This window comes from Dermacentor silvarum, chromosome 3 (genome assembly GCF_013339745.2).
Source record: "Dermacentor silvarum isolate Dsil-2018 chromosome 3, BIME_Dsil_1.4, whole genome shotgun sequence".
In the NCBI taxonomy this organism is placed as follows: Eukaryota; Metazoa; Arthropoda; class Arachnida; order Ixodida; family Ixodidae; genus Dermacentor; species Dermacentor silvarum.
The window spans coordinates 32,926,491-32,947,441 of record NC_051156.1 but is presented as its reverse complement, the minus strand read 5'-3'; the positions used below and the strand labels follow the sequence as shown (position 1 = coordinate 32,947,441).

General features: G+C 49.8%; 1 pseudogene; it reads right to left on the bottom strand.

Moving 5' to 3' along the window:
* Window positions 1–7,863, bottom strand: part of LOC125944207 (testis-specific serine/threonine-protein kinase 3-like) — a 260,227-nt pseudogene extending 252,364 nt beyond the window's left edge.
* Window positions 7,864–20,951: the final 13,088 nt, after the last annotated feature.

The window sequence follows — 20,951 nt, the reverse complement described above, 5'->3', positions numbered from 1 at the left end:
CTCTCTCTCTCTCTCGCTCTCATTTTCCTTATCTCTCTCCCGAGCATAGCGCGCAAAACCTCTTCTTCCCCTCGCAGAGCATTGACACGAGCACGTACGAACGCGCCAGCCGTGGACGAAGACGACAACGCTCTAACGACACCTGCTTCCATGGCCAGGCCAGCTTCCTGAATAAATGTGGCCGCTCATCGGACCTCATCCGCCATGAAATTGCTGACTGCTGACGTCTTAACCAGAACATCAACAAGGGCCGGCTCAACAGCGCCAGCCACCGAGCCCCGGCTGCAACGATAGACCCGCTAGTGGTGCCCGCCAATGCTCGACAGCCCTTGACGTGTTCAACTGTGGCCCTGCCGTCCGGAAAGCTCCGTGGAGACACTCAACGTACATCATGCTCTTTGCCATAGGCGCCTGGTGAGAGCTGCGCGCCACTACTCATAAATTTTCCGCCGCACCTACATCACAGGAGCCACGCTTAGCAGACGACGCGACAACTGCCATTTCCGCGTCTCGTCCTTCCTACGGTGACAAACATCCTTCTGTCCCGCTACCGGTCCCATCAACCCCACAACCAGTGAGCCCGCTACTTCACCGCTATGACCATTTGATATCCAGGTCCGCGCATACCACTGCGTTGGCATACACTTCACCCGAATCACATGGTATACCCGGTCCAAATCCGAGAGATGCTACAGCCACTAGCAGTACCTTTGAGGATGGGGAGATGCACACCAGTGCGTATGTTCCCAGTGAGATCCCTCGGCCACAGCACGGTCAGACCAGCTATCGCGTGCACTGTACCTCCTCGCTATAGGCCAGTGTACTTCCCGTGGCCTTCTGATTCCCCACTCACAGTGGTGCACCGGAACTGTCTCAATCCATAAAGACACTGGCGTGATTCAAAAAGCCTGGCCTCCCATCCCCGCAGTGAAGGTGGTTGAACAGCATAACTGTAAACGGCACCAAGAACGATTACTCATTGCGACGTCGCTTGAAATATTTCACATGGCGACATTCACATGCACTTTACCTAATTATTAGCCAAGGACGTTTAAACGGCCTACGACTTGACTTGCGCTGCTACCTCGTGCACCTACACAGAGTGGACCAGAGACAAGCGAAATAGCAATTAACCTGGAACCATAGTCGATCACACACGGAGCGACTAAACTGAAATTCTACGTCGAGGAATTTGTTCTTAAATTGAGAATTTGCACCCTTGCAACGATTTATTGAATTGTACCTTTATTACTTAGTCGCGTTTTGAAATTCACGACATTCATCATTATCCTGCCGCGCTTGGCGCTTGCACTGAGCGTCCTGGACACGATTTTCATCCGTGGCACGAGCACGACGCCATTGTTCACATTGTCGTCTTTGTTCTCTTCGCCGTTCCTCGTATGAACGCGGCTCTTCAGGAGTGCTCACTATATGTAGCCTTCCCACAACACTGTCACAACACAAATGCAATGCTTTACTAGGCGGGCCCTCTTTATATATATCTAATGTAGTGACTTCACGTCCTGTGTTACAAATTGGGCTATCACAAACCTGCACCTAGGTTATATTTTATATGTGTATTGACGTCACGCCCCCTGGTACATGCGGATGTCGTTATCAACCATTCTGTTAACGGCCGCCTTGTCATCCATCATGTTGACACGCGACGTGTTTTATGTTCTTCTTTATCGAGACTACCTAGTAGTACAGGCATACATTTTTCGCTTCAATTTTAGCCTACGATTGCACTACCTCCGGAATAGGCCCACGAAAGAGGTCATTTTCACCTACAGACACAACAATGCATTGGAGGGTCGAGGTATACCGCTTCGCTGTAAAAGTGCATCCTCAGCTCACGCCACTAGACACGGAAAGCCTCTTGCCTATCACCACACAACCGGCACGCTGACACGCGTCCCTTCGCTGTTGCCGACTTTACATTAGCAGGTGCCAGATGAGACGCTGATGCCATACACCTAGAAAGCGTCCAAACGCACCATCAAGCCCTTCTTACCAAGCGAGAGCACGGTGGTTACCTCTATTGAGCAAGCGCGGTCGTCGCGAGCTTGCTACCTCGGTCGCAACATCAGCAGGTGTCAGATTCGATGCTGCTTGTCATGCGCCTCGCAAGCGAAGAGGTGCCCCAGCGAAACCATCATTCCCTGATGAGTCGAAATTCAGGAGCCTGCACCGTGGCCGCTGCGTTCCCCGCATCATCCTGAACAGGGGCGTGGCCAGCAATATTTTTCGAAGGGGGGGGGGGGGGCAAGCCTCTGCGCTCCTCTACGTCACGTGATCGATAATAGATATGGGTAGTTTAAGCAGACTCTATACATGTATATCAAAGACATGGGACCGCCCCCCACCCCTCGCGTGTGCATGTGCTTGTGAAGAAACTATGTAAAACGTAAAGTACGCTCCGTAAATACAGTAAGTACGACAGGTACACTGGGCGTTTGGAGCAACGGTCTCTCATCGCGCCACTGAATGGACTGGTAGTCTTCGAAAACGCATCATTGAGACGACCCGTGCGATCGGAGAAGACATCATTTATTGTTAATTTCCGTTAAGCGTAGATGCCGTCGTCCTCGTCGGGGCGAAGTGCGTTTCACAAGTCAAGGACGGCTATACGCGCGGAAATGCACGTGTGAGCAGGCTATACCTACTCCTATAGCAATAGCTCGTTCGCTGCGTCTTTGCGCTAGAAAATTAAATACGCGCAAAAACGCGTAAGGCTTTTTTTTTATTTTCGAAGCTTTCGTCACCCTGCTCCCTCATGCGAGAGGGTTGCATTTCCTGCGGCAAGTGCACGGGCCGCTGTGTCTTCCGCTGTGTGCGAGCGCGCAGCCGTCATTTGCCTTTACGTCAACAGATTCAGAATTGTACAGAATATTTCACCGCACAGCATAGATATGGCATGTGTACGCATTTTAAGTAGTGCGTGCAACTCATTTCTGCTTCACTTACGCCAGTGCAAACAGGAAGCGGCCTTGTACCTCACAGAATCTCGACTGATTGGTGTACTAGTGATGCAGGAATGAACTCCGGTCTTGTTCAGTACATAGTGCACATAATCAATTTCTCAGGACGCGTGAACTCCGACGAGAACTGTAAGCGCCTGCAACAAGAGCTTACTTACGCTGTACTGCGCACAGCAGTAATTCATGCATGCTTGTCGGCTGTCTGTTTCTTGCATTCTGTTGCGAGTCGGTGGAATTTGACAGCTGTCATCAACCCCTTCGTGTGTACATTGCTGGTTTGGGATTCCACAACAAAACAGCAACTACCAGCCTTCCGTAATTGCTGGTTTGGGATTCAACAATACAACAGTAATTACCAGCCTTCCGTAGGGGCGCAATCGCAAACGAGACGTTTCTCGCGCAGACTGTTTGCACTTGGGAAGCGGCAAGCGGGCGTAAAGGCCAAAGCGGCCGGAAAATTTTTTCCGCGCCTGTCCAAGTTCACATTTGTTTTGCTACCGCCGCGGCCGCCGCTGCCGTTTTCGTCCAGATCCATCTCGTCTGCGTACGTTTGTCGGCGTGGTGGCGCTCACTATCGCATTATTTCGAGCGGTATGTTCATTCTTTGACCCACATACCGTCATCAAAAGTGATAATTTTACGCAACTTGGTGCGTCATCTGCGACCTTCGGTAAATTCTTCGTTGGCGTTCCGTAATTCTCCTCACACGGGCGCGGGAGCGCTGAGTCACAGGTTGGTGCCTAGGCATGCTAATATTTCTTTAATAGCTTTTATTTACAAGTTGTAATAACATTTCATCATTTCGTATTGTCGGCGCCTCCAGGTCACCAAAGGGGCAACGGGAACACCACAGCCAAAACAGGGGCTGGCCCTTGTGTTGGGGCTCGCCAAAGCCTGGGCGTCCTACGTGAGACCTACGCTCCCAATCTATCGTCGCGACGAGAAAAGCACCCCGCGAGTTCTGCAACATACCGTACACGTTCGAGAAGAATTATGGAGCGCCAACGAGGAATCTGCCTAACTATTTCAGCCGTGGAAGTGGAAGAAGAAATGGCTTTTATACTTCTACCTACTTGTTTTCTAGAAATGGACAATGAATAAACGGAAGACGCGGACACCTCGGAAACGGCGGTGGTGGGTTCGCCTCGCTTTGCAAAAGCGCCAGAACTTGGGTCACGCCAAGGCTTCGTTGCCGCACCTCTGGTCGCGCGACATTGAATACTATCGCGAGTATTGCTGACAGTACGTTTTAGTTCCACTCTTGTCGTAGAGCAAGGGCTGGTTCTTGATCGCGTCGATCATCATTACAGCCTAAAATTTTGGTGCCATGTTCAATTTTACGACCGGTTGTTTACATGCTAGTGTAGCTTCCAGTGAAGGAGAACGACTTTCCGCCGCGTTTCCGCTTCGCCAGGCGAAAAAATCGGCCCGAGACCGATTTGGCTCGCTGCCTGTTTTTCTGCCTGTTTTGCCGCCTAGGCGGGCGGATTTTTGCAAGCTTTTGCCGCTTCCGACAGCTTCGAGACCAAGTGTGAACGTAGCCTAAGATCCTACTTCGAGCGCGGCCTAACCGGCACCTGAAGGGAAGCGGCTGAAATGGATACCGGATATTTCGACCACCTGGAGTCTTTAACGTGCACCTGAATCTAAGTAAACGGGCCTCGAGCGTTTTCGCCATAATCTAAAATGCGGCTGCCGCCTTTGTTGGTTCATTTGTTGCGCATTTGTTGCTTCAGAATGCGGCCGCCACATTCTCGCCCAAAACTTCACAGAGTGTCAAAGCCTTGACAAACACCGTGACCGTTTTTTCCATATGCAGACATATGATTCGCTGCAAATTACCAACCCAAACGGAAGCGCCCAGGAATGAAATTGTGATAGTAGCACCGGTTTCATGAATTATGTCAGCGCGTAGCGACGAGAACTAAGGGTGGGTAAGTGTGGGGGGTGGGGGGTTGCGGAAAAAATTTCGGGGGGGGGGGTTGAAATCCCCCCCCCCCCTGGCTACGCCCCTGATCCTGAACTCGACGGTCCATGCATCCTTGCAGCAGATGCAGCTTTCCGCACGAACGACATCACGCCTGCGCCCTCCAGGTTGCAGCAATCATCAGGGCCACGTTTGTCAAGCTAGCACCACCAAAACCTCGTTCACTGCCGCACTGGGAAGCTGGATCACCGGAGGGGAACGCTGGTGCCTCTTGGGGAGAGCGGACGCGCTTCACATGCACTCCGCAAACTTTGTCACCAGCGAGCGGATCAACCCATCCCAGCCATCTGAATTTAGTATCATCAGCCTCTGCTTCTCGACCGGAATCTGGCGATACCAACTTTTCATGGTTTGGACCACCACATGAAGAGGGTAGTACATCTATTTTCCTGACCACGCTGCGCTAAGAGGCTAAGCGTCGCGGCGTAGCAGCGGCCGACACCGAATGCCACAAGGCTGGTATTTTGTAGCGATGCCTTTCCGGTACCTTTTCGCGCTTTTCGTGCTTGGTCAGTGGTCAGAGCGATGGTCCGCTCATGTTATGAACGGGATCAGCAGGCATATGAGTGAGAGGTGAGTGGTGGATGCTAAGACTAGCATAGCATAAAGCATAACGCATTGCTACAACATACCGGCTCAAGAGACGCAGCTACGCACAGGGACCATCTGGGGCGTCGGCACCTCGACGGCGGCATGGAACCGATTGTAGTAGAGGGAGAAGACATACCAACCTCGGAACTTACCTCTACCAGCGGCTGGCAATCAGCGCACGACAAGCGAAGCTCGAGTCGCCCCTCCATTACTCCGAATTCCGCCGCCGCCACGAAATGTAAGTAGCCATATATGCCTCTAGCCATGGCAGGCCACCGGCCCCGGCCGCCCCAACTCTCTGCCCTACGCTACTCGAAGCTACCCATCGACGTTCATAAAATTATCCTCCATCCCAGTGGCGGCCTCAATCTTCGGACCGTGAACGGCGTTGCGCTTCACGATGCCATTCTGCAAGCAGCCCGCCTTGGACATCAAGAGGCCAAGCCAGACCATCAACACCCTCCAACACCTCGTCCTCAGCACCACTTCCCGACCCACAACGCCGACTCCACTGTCTCGCCATCAAGTCTGTACTAATCAAAGTCACTGCCTATGACACCTACTCCTACCAAGCGGCCCCGGAAGACTGCGCCTGCGGCCAGGTTCACGGGTCCCGCTTATAGCAGCCTGCAAATGTACAGGGAAAATGAAATTGTTCAAATCTTGTAGGTGACACTGTGCCATTCCGCCCGTGGCTTCAGTTGCAGTAAATAAGTTTGCACCTTAATCAATCCCCAGGCGGGAACGTCAAAACGATTCAACGAGCCTGAGTTGCAAGAAGCATTTAACACAGCAACTGCCTTCTCATTTGCGGTCATAATATTGGTTTACACAAACACTAAACTTAAAAACTCATGTAAGGAGACTTCAAATTTGAAGGTCATCTCAAGTACCACGCTGGTGACACGTGGGGAAGGTAGACAATTGGATGTTGTCCTACTTTACTGAACGAATTAAAATGTGGCTATTTTACACAAGTTATTAAAAGTTTGCGCACTAGCACTGTTACAATGACCCCAATGCCACCTCGCATTGATAACAGCAAAAGAAACGAAAATAAATATGATGAACCAAGACCATACGAATAAAATATATTCAAATAGTAAAATGCTTAACCGCCCCAAGCAAAAAAAAAACGGATTACCATAAGCTATTGGGCAAGCCGCTACGAATGAAAGGTTCCGTACAGCTATACATTATAACTAAATAATTCTAGCCACCTTAGACAACCGAGTAGATAGCGATAAAGTTTGTCCATATACGCAGGTCGAATTCCACAACATGCATTACTCTGTCATACAGACCATAAGTAGCGATCATTACAAAGAAAAGATCAGAACTTATTCATCTAATCTACACCGTTCTCTATTATCACACAGATGTATTGACCATTTAAATATTATATACATGTTTACTTAAAAGAATATATTTTTATGCGACAGCAGCCCCTCTCCTCCAACCAACCACCTTATTACTTTGCCATAGTGTGTGAACACAATTGTTTGAGTAAGAAGCAGGTAAACAAAAATAGGTTGTAGGTATATACATTGTGGGAAAATGCGCCGTCTACAATGAATGTGTTTGGAGCCGAAGTCAATCGCTGAAATCTGCTGTCTTCTTTTGTTATTTTCGGTTCAACGTTTCCACATGTCTAGTTCACCTGATTGTAAATTGTGTGCGCCCATGTGAAATAAAGCCGCTACGAGCCACAGCGCTTGTTTGTGTCCCTTCGTGTTTCTGCACTGGTTCACCATCGATAATGTAGGACGAATATGCCCACATAAAAGAACTACGAGCAAAATTACACTTTCACTAGACAATTAGTTGTGACAGCGGCTGCGATTTCAAGCCATACATGACTAATTATGGAAATGAGGTCTGTCATATACAATACATGTGCACGAGGCACTTGGCGTCACATCGAGGCTACATACATGAAAGCATACAATAAACGTTGGTTCTCCCTTACTTTGACGTCATCGCTCTGAAAAAATTAATTCTGGGGCGTTACGTGACAAAACCACGCTATGATTATGAGGCACGCCGTAGGTGGGGGACTTACGATTAAGTTTGACCACCTGTAGATCTCAATACACGCTACACGGGCGTTCTTGCCCCCATCGAATGTCATGGTTTTCCAGCTTTGACTGGAGGTGATGTGTTGGAATGTGCCAACGCACGTTCTTACTTGACTGTTGAATAGGATCCCGCGCCGAGCGTCTTCCCAACCGTGTAGCCGTGTGCTGCCAAGCACTCCTTCGATTTCTCGGCCTCCTCGGGCTCCTCATCCTCGCTGGAACCCATTGCGACTTCTTTTTCTTCTCTCCGGATCTATGGCACGCACCCACGGGTAGTTCGGCGAATATAAATTGTGCCATTATTGCCTGCAGCAGCTTTTTTTAAATTCTGACAAAGCAAGAAAGCCAAAAATAAGTTTCCAAACAAACCGGCCCTATAATTGAGCGTATCGCAGCCCAGAGTCATGTCTAATAAAAGCTATTAGGATATGGCTAGCCCAATAATCTCATTGCCCCTACAGGAATGATGGCACGCGTACAATCGGTCAGATGTTTTGCAATATGACACGAGCCCCAGCATTGCTGATGGTCAGCGGTGGCACGAGTGATAGTTGGTCGCAATGCCCACTCTAGTGCGAGCGTCGTCTGCTACGCTGTTCACTTCTGCAGTTCATATGCACTGTGAGTTATCTGCTCGATCCTGGACACAAAAGAAAACGACGAGTAAGATGTGCCAACTGTGATGCGTTTTCCATTTTTCTTACAGATACCATAACAGCGCATGCGCCAGAGAAGATAAAATGAGAAATTGTAATTTGTCAGCACGCGCGATGTACTGTCAGGGACTCGTGTCAACAACGGGCCTGACTGATAACAAAAGCAGGGCATGCGCACACCTTAAGAGGAAGCTTGCGTTCGGTGGCTCCAATATAAATTCACGGGAATGGATAGAGAGAGAGAAAAGCTTTAATTTTAATGGGTTGGGGTGACTTGCTCGTAGAGTGGAGCCCTTAGTTCAGGGCCCCATTGGCTCGCGCCACTCCGCCTGCCCGCTGGATTAGCCGTCGCTGCTCTTGTGAGTCTAAACTGGTCAGCGCAATCTCCCAGGAAGAAGGTGATGGTGAAGGAATAGGGGAGCACAGGGGACTTTCCCAGGTGCCGCGATATACTGCAGGCTTTGCTCCACAGTAGGGACAGTATGAGGGAAATTGTGTGGGCTGGAAGAGATGAAGATAAAGGAGACAAGCGAATGAATTACTTTGAAGAAGTCACCATGTGACGGCATCTTCTTGGTTAAGGAAAATTTTGGCGGGTCACCTGCTATCTGGGTAATCTTGTAGAAGTTCAGTATAGTTCAGTAGTTCTGTCCGTGGGTCGTCTGGGTTGGACAGCTCTTCCAATGGCGGCCGCTTAGCGAGCTCTCGCGCTACCGCATTAGCATTACCATGGAGAGAGGCGTCTGCAGGTGTGCAGACCGTGTGTAAAGCGGTGAGGTGTAAGGATGCGGTGTGTGTCGGATGTCACCCTTCCTTGTTCCGAAGTCCTGCAGGCGGTCCATCTGGTGCCGGTATGGTTGAAGCGTGTACCATGGCTGGGGCGATAGCAGCCTCCTTGCCGTGCCACTTTCCACAGCTTTGAGCGAGGCCGAAGCCCCCAGAGTGGCTGTACCATCTCTGTGGGTACCGGGCCACGTTGGCGTATAGGACCCGTGTGTCCGATGTGTCAACGCCAAACAGTCGAGCCACGGGCTCTTGCCTGTCTCCGGGCTTTATCACGGTCAGGGTGCAAAATCTGGGGAACTGGGGCCACGTGAATTTTGTTTCGAATGCTAAGCGTAAGTGTGCGGTCTTCGTGTTTCTTGGTGCTTGGTTCATAGCCGGGATAGAATAAGGCACCCTTGCCTTGTTCAATGGAGCTATTAAAGTGACCTTCCACTAGTTCTCGGATGGTGTTGTGTAGAGATGGGTCGCTCAGGAGCGAGCCGGATCTTGTGAGCGACTCTTTTTAAAGAGCGAGTGAGCGGTGGTTCAATAAAAATGAGCGGCGGTTCTTGTGGAGAAAGGGAGCCGGTTCTCTCGCGTTGAGAGAGCCGTGCCGGTGCGTTCCGTCAGAGCCGTGTCTTCTGCTGGATTAGGCTGCCTGAATGCCAACCCTGCCGTTCAGGGTGGAGACAACCCCGCTGGCACCGCCATATTGAATCACACGAGCTCAGACTCAGCTACGCTTGCGTTCATAAATAGTGTTACTCGCGGCGCACTTCCAAGTGAGGCCTTGATGAGGATTTTTTTATCGGTATCGCATATGCACATCTTTATAACTAATGCCGTTAACTCGTCGAAGGTCGAAGACGTAAATGTATGGCGCCGGGAACATGCCCCAAGTTGCCTAATTCAATCACATATAATATGCCATGTGTATGTTTAAAATACGCACTATTTTTTGCGCTTGGATGCTTGTTATATAAGCGTTGCGACCCCCTGTGTGTGGAAGTTTTTCTTTTTCGCTGTTGTATTTTGGTTTACACGTCACGCCTCCTTTACCGTAGCCAGCCACTCGCGCACGGCGGTTAGTTTCCCTTGCGTTGCGCGTGCTATTCGCGTTCGTTGCAATTATTTGACGATATCTACGCGCAATGTTGCTTTTTTTTGCCCACAAAACTGTGTGCTGACAGGATTAAGCTGGTGTAAAAATAACTGCGATGTGAAAATAAGGTTTAGTTAGTGCTGTAGAGAAAAATGTAACGTAACTTGTCTGTGTCAATCTTGCGTAGTACACATATGTACTGTGCGGAAAACTTATATGTACTGTGCGGCGCCTGAAGGTTATGTTGAAAGACGAGATAAAAAAAATTCGCAAGGTAGGCTCGACACACAATTCGGGATAGGGAGAGTTTTTTAAAATTTATTCATTACATGGGGGGGGGGGGGGTTCGAGTACAACCACCTTATTACACACAATATAAATTGAAAACAAGAATACAAACAAGAAAAGGCAACCGCGGGTAACATTAATCAAGATATCCAGCCAGAATACATCAGCTACCATCGAATACATCGCATCAGCCAAACACATCGATGGCGAGTACAGAACATTCTATAAATAACCATTACAACACTGATAGCTACATTGAAAAAATAAACAACACTGAATATATATCGCGTACAAAAACTTAAATGAAACTAAGACAGTCAAATACAGATTAGCAATGTTTTTCACTTCGAAATTATAGTCCATGATGATGTAGGGCTGTTGACTTTAACAGACGGCGCCCATCCTGTCGATTTCCCTCGTACTGGTCCTCTTCAAAGTGCTTCTAAGTACAAGTAAAACAACAAAAGTGATTATTGATATGAAAAGTTGCCTTGTAAATACAGAGAACCCATTACAGTGCTTAAAAATAAATTTTCGCAGAAGTAATGCTGTATTACCTCGCTTCACATGTTTCGAAGAAATGCACAGGCTACAACAGACACCATGCCAGAAAGCGCCGAAACATTTTGGTCCCATGATGCCCCTTAACTCTACTACACCCATAGGCGTATCTACCGGGGGGGCAGGGGGGGCACTTTCCCCCCCCCCCCCCACTGTCAAAAGTGGGGGGGCAAAGCATACCATTTGCCCCCCCACTTTCGAGAGGGGGCACTTTCGGCTACACACTGGAAAGTCCAACAAAACTACAGCTGAAGCTAAATTTTATTTCTTAATAGAGTCACCTTGTTAATAATGCTTTTCTTTACTACTGATCCCCGGTTTGGGCAGCGAGTATTGTGCCTCCTCGTGACGCGCTGTAGTGGGCGACGCGCGAGATTCGCCATTCACGCTTCCATTGCGCAGAAGTCCTGGCGCTGGACAGTTCCCGCAGTTACACATTACCGCCTAAGCATACTTGAAAAAAACAAAACAATCGGCTTGATATATTTAACCTTCGGGCGAGGGGAGAGGTCCGGATAATCAGCGGCGCCCAACGATGAGTGTGCCTTACTGCATGAACTTGTTGGATTATCAAATGCTGGAACTATTGAATCTCCGTCCAGAGATAGTCTACGTAGCGTTGCAGTATAAATATAAATCTCATCACCATCAAAAAACTAATCAAACCACTTACAGGTGTAACTGCCGAATTTATTTGTGTAATCAAGACTTATCGTATATTTATTTATTTATTCATTCATTTATTCATGATACCTCAAAGGTCTCAGAACGGGACATTACATGAGGGGTGGGCGCGTAGAAAAATGGCGGGACAGGTTAGGTGACGTGACTTGAAGGATGGTCTTCATATCAGTTTTGAAACGGGAAATGTGGGTGATGAGGGCGATCTCTGTAGGAAGTGTGTTCCATTCTCGGGCTGAGTGCACAAAAAAAGAACACTGATGCGTGGTGGAATGGGCGCGTGGTAGATACACAGCTAGCATTGGGAGGCGTATGGCGGGAGAAACGATGAGCTGGAATGATGATTTGGTTACCTGTGGGCAGCGAATGAAAGAACCTAAAAAATAAAGAAAGACAAGCACTTTTGCGGCGGGAGGTGAACGAGAGAAGACACAACCGGGATTTTAAGGCTGAGACACTTGTATTATAGGAGTAGTCAGAGAGAATGAACCTGGCAGCACGATTTTGAACCGATTCAAGGGAATTAACCATATTAACCTGGTGGTTGTCATAGACAGCACTGACATATTCTAGTTTAGAACGGATTAGCGTTTTATATGCAAGTTCATTTATTCATGATACCTCAAAGGTCCCAGAACGGGACATTACATAAAGGTCTGCGAGGTTGTATGTTCGTGAAAGTGACCTCGGTCGAACGTGCAGGGCCATTTCAGTGCCAATAGAACACTTAACTGAATTTTTTCTAAAGGCCTTTGTCACTACTGCATTTATCAATTTCATTTTCAGGCCGTTTCTGAATAAGAGCTACCCTACTACTTGTTTCCCGGCAGGAGCAAGAACAGCAGATATTTTATATTTTGAAGAAATGAAGAGCACTTTATTGTGACGTGTTCGGAAAATTTGAACTGAGGTGGTTGGTTACGTACTCGAAAAACCGCTACTGAATACTCGCTTTCCCCCAGTTTTTATGCTTTATACACGGCATTTAGTTATTGATCCCGGTATCCTCAGTAAACTATGCGGGACATGGTGTTAATATTGTCGCAACGTCAGAAACAGAGGTCGCACAGCCCTGATCAAGAGGAATAGCAGCAGGTCGCCTTTTTAATACAGCGCGCTGCCGCGACTTCTTCTTCTTCACCGCGCCTTGATAGAAACGCGCGTGCCTGCTCGCATATTCCTCCTCTTCATCAGAGTACAGGCGCGGCATTTGCTTCCCTCCGAAGGAAGCATCGTCCCGATGCGTAACTTAAGCATATGAGGGCGGTGTACAAATGGCACAGAGTAAGACACGCAAAACAAAACCACAAAAAAAAAACAGAAAAGAACAAACGAAACTTAGTTCGACACATACGGCTTCACCCGCACCACATGCACCACTTCGGGTAAGTGCTTGCGGCGACTGGAGTTACTGTCACTGTCAGGAACGACCTCGTAGGTCACGTCGCTCAGGCGTCGAATCACTCTGTATGGCCCAAAGTACCGTCTTAGCAGTTTTTCAGAAAGTCCACGACGGCGTATGGGTATCCAAACCCATACTTTATCGCCGGGAGTGTAGATAACGGACCTGTGTCGAAGATCGTACCGTTTTGCATCTTGGCCTTGCTGATAGCAGATACGTACGCGGGCAAGCTGTCTAGCTTCTTCGGCGCGCTGAGTAAATTCGACAACGTCGGTAGGTATGTCGTCACACTCGTGAGGCAGCATGGCATCCAACGTCGTCGTGGCTTCGCGACCGTGGACCAAGCTGAAGGGCGTCATTCGAGTAGTTTCTTGTCGAGCGGTATTGTATGCGAAATTTACGTAAGGCAAAATCTGATCCCAGTTCTTGTGTTCCACGTCGACGTACATGCATAGCATGTCTGCGAGGGTCTTATTAAGCCGCTCGGTCAGTCCGTTGGTCTGGGGGTGATATGCGGTTGTTTTCCGGTGGTTTGTACCACTTAGTGTGAGAACCGAGTCAAGAAGTTCTGCAGTGAAGGCAGTTCCCCTGTCTGTGATGACTACTTTTGGGGCACCGTGCCGAAGGACGACGTTCTCGATGAAAAAATGAGCCGCTTCGGCTGCTGTGCCCCGCTGCGTAGCTTTAGTCTCCGCGTAGCGCGTCAGGTAATCGGTTGCGACAATGATCCATTTGTTGCCGGCTGTAGAAGTTGGAAATGGGCCCAGGAAATCCATTCCAACTTGGGTGAAAGGCTGTCCTGGTACCTCGACTGGATGTAAGAGACCTGCAGGCTTGCCGGGAGGTGCTTTGCGTCTTTGGCAGTCGGCGCATGTTTGTACATGATGTTTCACAGCAGCGGGTAGCTTTGGCCAATAGTACTTGCGTCGGAGTCGGGACAGTGTTCTCGTGTAGCCTAGATGACCTGAGGTGGCTTCATTGTGGCATGCTGTTAGTATTTCTTTGCGAAGTGATATCGGTACGACAAGCAGGTACGTGCTGCCGCTGGAAGAAAAGTTCTTTTTATAGAGAACATCATTTCGCAGACAAAACGACGGCAGTCCCCTGGCATAGAGTCGCGGGACGTCTGTACTTCGGCCTTCCAAGAAATTAATGAGTGGGAGCAGCTCTGGGTCGTGGCGCTGCTCCTGTGAAATGGTGACGGCGTCGACGACTCCCAAAAATGCAGCGTCAACGTCCGCGTCATCGGTACCTGCGGGCTCTACGGGTGACCGCGAAAGGCAGTCGGCGTCGGTGTGCCTTTTCCCTGATTTGTAAATGATGGTCATGTCGAACTCCTGAAGCCTAAGACTCCAGCGCGCCAAACGGCCAGATGGATCTTTCAAGTTAGTCAACCAACAAAGAGAATGATGATCGCTGGCAACCTTGAATGAACGGCCGTACAAATATGGGCGAAATTTGGTAACCGCCCACACCACGGCGAGGCATTCCTTCTCGGTAGTCGAGTAGTTTTCCTCCGTACGAGAGAGTGTTCGACTGGCGTAAGCGATTACTTTTTCGAAGCCGTCTTGCCACTGCACCAGTACGGCCCCCAGACCAACATTGCTCGCATCGGTGTGAAGTTCTGTAGGGGCTTCCAGGTCAAAGTGCGCAAGAACTGGAGGCGTTTGCAGGCGCTGGCGTAGTTCGTCAAATGCTATTTGCTCATTTTCACCCCACAGAAAGGGAACATCGTCTCGTGTAAGGCGTGTTAACGGGGCAGCAATACGAGAGAAGTTCGCAATGAACCGCCGGTAATAGGCGCACAGCCCCAGGAAGCGCCTCACTGCCTTCTTGTCGGGTGGTGTGGGGAACTTTGCCACAGCGTCTATTTTACCTGGGTATGGTCGTACACCCTCGTGACTGACGACGTGGCCGAGGAAGCACAGTTCACTGAAGCCAAAATGACATTTCTCGGGCTTTAACGTCAGGCCAGCTGAGCGTATGGCTTGAAGAACAGTGAGTAACCGGCTTAGGTGCTCCTCGAATGTAGCCGAGAACACTATGACGTCGTCTAAATAGACCAAGCAAGTTTGCCACTTCAGGCCTGATAGTACGGTGTCCATTAAACGCTGAAAAGTGGCTGGCGCTGAGCACAGACCGAAAGGAAGTACCTTAAATTCGTAAAGACCGTCGGGGGTCACGAAGGCCGTTTTCTCACGATCTCTCTCATCGACCTCTATCTGCCAATACCCGCTTCGTAGGTCCATTGATGAAAAATAACGTGCATGCCGTAGCCTGTCCAGCGAATCGTCTATTCGTGGCAGCGGGTAGACGTCTTTCTTCGTGACTTGGTTTAATTTGCGGTAATCGATGCAGAAGCGCAAGCTGCCGTCTTTCTTTTTGACCAAGACCACGGGTGAAGCCCAGGGACTGTTCGAAGGCTGGATCACGTCATCCTCGAGCATCTTGGTCACTTGCTTTTGAATCTCTTCACGTTCCTTTGGAGCTACACGGTAGGGGTTTTGTCGAATCGGCCTCGTGGTATCATCCGTGATTATACGGTGCTTGGTCAGCGGTGTTTGTTTCACTTTTGACGTAGTCGAAAAGCAATCTTCGAACTGGTGTATCAGCTCCAAGAGGCGCTGTCTCTCAGAAGGCGACAGGGTGGAGCTGACGTCGAAAGACAAATGTGTCGAGGCCGGAACGGTCATTTCTTGACGTTGTAAAGCCAAACAATCTTTTACTTGAATGACTTCGTCGCAGTAGGCAATTGCGGTGCCCTTTTGAATGTGACGGCGTTCGTCGCTGAAGTTCGTCAGAAGGACTTCCGCTTGCCCATGAGTCATGTCGAGTAGGCCTCTAGCAATCGAAATGCCGTGGGTTAGCAATAGTGCAACAATTTGCTCCGCGATCACATCCCCATGGTAGGGCTTCCGGCACGAGACAGATACAAGGCGGCAGGAGCGCGGTTGAATGGTCACATCGTCGGCGAGTCGCAGACGCTCATGTTTCCCGTCATGAGTGGTGTCGGCATAGGGGCTTGCAGAGAACGTCACCATACGGCCCGGAATGTTTATGACGGCGCCGTGATCTCGCAGAAAATCCATCCCTAAGATGAGGTCTCTGCAGCAGTCGGGGATAATGACGAAAGTGGCAACGAAGCTGGAATCACCGATGTGAATTCGAGCGGTGCATGTTCCTGTTGGTGTTATTACCTGGCCACCGGCACTTCTTATGTGTGGCCCGGTCCACGGCGTCTTCACTTTCCGAATGCGGTCGGCCAGCTCCTGCCGCATGATTGAGAAGTCTGCGCCAGTATCAACAAGTGCTGTAACGTGATGTCCATCTATGAGAATGCTAATATCGGCACGGGCAACGTCGTCGGCGGTAGTATTCGTCGTCGTCGTATCGTCCTCTTGGGTAGCGTGGGGGGTATTTTTGGCGTCGCGACACTGGGCAACCTTCCCCCCGGAGGTCGCTGCCGTTAGTTTCCCCGGCGCGGACTAGGGGAACGACCACCCCTGACGACGTCAGCGAAACTCTGGCGGTTTGGGGAAGTGTAACGCACAGGGGATGGGGACTGCAAGCGACGACGCGATGAAGCTGCTTGGCTGGTCGACAGGTGATCACGATTCGGGGCACAACGGTCGTCAAAGCGCAGAGAAGCGGCGGGCGAAAAACTTGCCACCCCAGCCTCTCGATGGGGACAGAAGCGGGCAATGTGGCCAGGTTCCCCACAATGGAAACAGAGTGGTCGACGGTCGGCCGTGCGCCACAAGTCAGTACGGCGAACAGGAGGTCGTCTCACAGACTCTCGTTGCCACCACGGCACGGGAACGGTCCGAGGCTGAAATGGCGGTACCTCCGGTGAAGGGGGAGGACGTCGGACCACGTCGGCATAGCTCAATGGACGTGCCTCCGGGCATGGAGGTGGTGCGGAGAAGGCTTGCCGCAACTCTTGGCGCACGACTTCGGCAACCGAAACGACTGGAGACTCCGTAGGAGTAATGCCGAGGGCTCGCAGCTCTTCACGTAGAATGACTCTAATCATTTCCCGTAAAGAAGGCTGGTCAACACCCTGAGCTGCGGCGCTTATTGGTGTGTTGTTGGGTAGGCGGTCAAAGTGGCGGCAACGTTGCTGAAGTGCCCGCTCAATGATAGTCGCTTCTTTGATGAAGTCGTCGACCGTTGTGGGCGGGTTTCGGACAAGGCCTGCAAACAGCGGTTCCTTAATTCCCCGCATAAGGTGACGCACCTTCTTCGCCTCGGTCATATCGGGATCAGCTCGGCGAAACAGACGGGCCATATCCTCCGCATACATGACGACAGATTCGTTCGGCTGCTGTACGCGAGCCTCAATAAGTTGTTGCGCGTAATCGCGCCGGTCCGAACTTGCGAATGTATCGAGGAGCTGACGCCGAAAATTGCCCCACGTGTGGATGCTCGCTTCCCTGTTCTCGTACCACATGCGAGCACTCTTTTCGAGCGCGAAATAAGCATGGGTGAGTTTCTGTCGCTCGGTCCAGCGATTGACATCAGCGACGCGCTCGTACTGATCGAGCCAGTCCTCGACATCTTCGAAAGCATCACCATGGAAGGTTGCGGGAACGTGAGGCTGTTCAAGAGTCACCTGGGAAATGCTCGGCACCGTCTGAGAAGAAGGAAGAGTGGCCGATGGTGTTGGAACAGCCATGCTGGTGGGAGGCGCAACGGGAGGGAATTCCGGGCTCAGGCCGAGCAGGCGCCGACTGAATCGATGGACTGGAGTCGTGACGAGAAGTGGAGCTTCCGGACTGGGTGTACGAGTCCTTATAGGGGTTGAACGCATGAGGTTCAAGGCTCCAGCACCTCCACCAGTGTCGCAACGTCAGAAACAGAGGTCGCACAGCCCTGATCAAGAGGAATAGCAGCAGGTCGCCTTTTTAATACAGCGCGCTGCCGCGACTTCTTCTTCTTCACCGCGCCTTGATAGAAACGCGCGTGCCTGCTCGCATATTCCTCCTCTTCATCAGAGTACAGGCGCGGCAATATTTATTCGACGTACGAAACAATATCCTGAGTGACGAGCGATAAATGTTTTTTCTGTGTAGGTTCATTGCAAGCCTTTGTAGAAAGTTAAATATTGACGTGTGCTAGGGTGCCATACCGCCGCTTTCCCCGACTCCTAAAACAATTGCATGAGATATGGACCTGAAATTCCATGAAAATATGAAGAATTTTAAGCGCAGTGCATTGCGAAAATCAGACTTTCCTGGTTTAAATGCAAGTGTTGCAGATAATTACTAAACCATTGTTTTCCCATTTGTTCCCGTGCACCACACGGGATGCGTATAGGTTGCTTCTCCGGTGTCCTCGGTGAGCTAAACAAGGCATCTTGTTTATTGAAATTTTGTGACGAAGTAAGATGTGTATTCATGAATTACTGTCTTTTTAACGTTTCCAGCCAGAAGTGCTTCAAAGCATTATACTGGGACAAGGTTTGAAACGGAACACTAATATACGGGTAACTTTTCAAAGTATGTCATGTAATTACAGGAAACTGAAACATTTAGTGCAACTATTCGAAAAAAAACAGCTTCACTCAAAATCGGGTTGTAATTCAACAAGTTCGCACACCTCTGCCGTCTTTTTCTTTTTGGTATTGAGAGTAATTTATGTTGATTGTACTTTGTTCTGTATAACCTCGACAGTACTATTACCTTAACTAGCGATACATTTATGCTGTAGACTTAAACACCAAGTAAAATTCTTTAATTAGTAAAATTGACTTCTGTAGACTTAAACACCAAGTAAAATTCTTTAATTAGTAAAATTGACTTCAACAAATATGCATTTTTTGTGAGCTGCACTGCTGCTACTGGGTTGGATCAGGGACCTCTGGGCATTCAATGCCATTTGTCCCTGCATCACATATAGATTTTACAGCGACAAGAAATAACTGCGAATTCAAATAATGTTTCGGGCCTCGATGGTTCACCATGTGTTATTGAGATATAGGTCTATTGTTACAAATAAAAATACCTGACAGATGCATTTCCAGGCTTTTTCACTTATTATAATAGGAATTCAATATACATATATATATATATATATATATATATATATGGAGAGAGAGAGCGAGAGTCAGATATGCGGTTTGCCCCCCCACTCGAGAAATAGTTGGTACGCCCCTGACTACACCAGGGCATACCGTGCACAGGCATTTAAAGACCGTCACAGTACCCACTACGATCGGGAATGAGCACGAATGACCATCGGCTTACGAGCACCACGCTACAAATATATTCGTTTAAAAAATCAGCTATATAACGTAACAACCTGAGATCCGCAAGATATCTTCTGAGAAATCAGACAAAATCACAATGCTTCGCTTACCACGTACACAACAGCCGCTCTCCCCAGAAGAAGCACGGCGTTCTTTAGTCCCAAATAACCAGTAGCGAAAAAAGAAACTGAGAAAAAAAAGAAACAAGAGACACATGATGCGTGCTTTCCGTAAGAAAGTAAAATAGGTGGTTTACATGACGATTTGTAGCTAATGTAAGACTATTTCGCGGCGAAGCATTTTCGTCAGTCCTTAAAATAAGGGTACTACTCGCATAGACTGCGCCGATCCAAACGGCAAAAGCCTTAGCGACGCGCGCTCGCTCAGACAACATCGGTGCAGTGCTTAGTTCGTGAGCGAACGTAGGTACGTGAGCGAGGATCAGCGAATACTTTCTTATTTAAATGAAAAACACGGTGCGATAGTCTAAACTTTCTTGACACTTACCTCGCAAATGTAGGAGCTATTTGTTGCCTTCCAGTGATACCGCTTTACTAGGGCTTCCCATCTCTTCCTTCGCTCTGGGTCCCGGGGAAGCGTAAACAACGAAGCCCTTTACGCGTCTATCCGGTGAACTTGGGAACACAACAGCCCGTCATGTCGACTCGATGCACTTGACAAGCTTGTCATTCATGCGGCTGAACACTGTCCAGCAAGTAGAAGCGTCAGGGAAGCATCCGCGCGCACTGTGTCTCGAACTAAGCATCGGCACCAAGCAATCGCAACTGCTCGCTGTGATTCAAGATGGCCTCGCAGCGAGAAAGCGGCGGTACGGTGGCTAGCCACCGTAGCGGCGGCGCGGGGGCGGTCAAAGGATGGCACCACCCTGAACGGCGGCGCTGGCATCGAGGCACCCTATGCTGGGTGGGACTTCCGCGCCAGCTATTAGCGGTACGAGAAAGCAACTGCCCTCCCACCCTTTCTCGCAAGAGTCGCCTGCACCCCTCGCCTTCGGCTGAAGAACGAAAGAACCGCCGCTCACCACGGCTCCCTCGCTCTTCAAAAGAGCGGCTCAAAAGATCCGGCTACAGGAGCGAGCCGCTCTTTTCGCCACGGCTCCCTCGCTCTTCAAGAGATCCGGCTCGCTCCTGAGCGCTCAGGAGCGCGCCGCTCTTTTGAAGAGCGAGGGAGCTGTGATTCAGTAAGTGAGCGGCGGTTCTTTCGGAGAGAGGAAGCCGGCTGGGCTCTCTCTCGTTCAGTGAGCGTGAAGAACCGTTCCTAGAAAGCGCTCAGGAACGAGCCGGATATTTTGAGCCGCTCTCTTGAAGAGCGATTGAGCCGTGGTTCAGTAAGTGAGCGGCGTTTCTTTCGGAGTGAGAAGCCGGTTCGCTCTCCTTGAATGAGCCGTGCTGAACCGTTCCGTCGGAGCTGGGTCTTCTGCTGGGTTTCGAGCTTTCGATTTATGAACGACGAATGGTGGCTGGTGTGGGTAGACTCGCGCTACTGGTGCTCGCTCGCAGTGTGTGGTGTGAGGTGTGGCACCCGATGCCACCGAGGGGAGAAGTAAAGAAGTCTTAATTGGCAAAGGATGGTACCGTTCGTTGCCTGCCGC